Genomic DNA, 383 nt, shown 5'->3' with positions numbered 1-383 from the left:
AAAACGAAGATGTGTCGGGTCCGCTTACTCTCCACTTTAATATAACTCTCACACCGAACAGCGAGTCAAGTAAACCACAGCACACACATCACAAACCGGAACAACACAACACAACTAACTCCTCCCTCCCTTAAAGGTACAGTACCTTGGTGAATGTCTCCTCTCGTATTACTTGTGGTTTGCCACACAGGCCCCCCCCAGAATTCACCCCTAAAAACAGGCCAGACCGAACATGTACCCCAAAATAAAACATAGGTCTCTATTCATACATGCAAAACAGAACAGCGTTTACAGTGTATATAAAAGTCAACGGAGAGGGGGGCGGATCAGGCAGCCATAACGGCTTCGCTTAACAGGAGAGGGGCGAAGGGCCAGGGGCAGGG

The sequence above is a fragment of the Triplophysa rosa genome, linkage group LG19, assembly GCF_024868665.1.
Source record: "Triplophysa rosa linkage group LG19, Trosa_1v2, whole genome shotgun sequence".
In the NCBI taxonomy this organism is placed as follows: domain Eukaryota; kingdom Metazoa; phylum Chordata; class Actinopteri; order Cypriniformes; family Nemacheilidae; genus Triplophysa; species Triplophysa rosa.
This window is presented reverse-complemented; position numbering follows the sequence as displayed.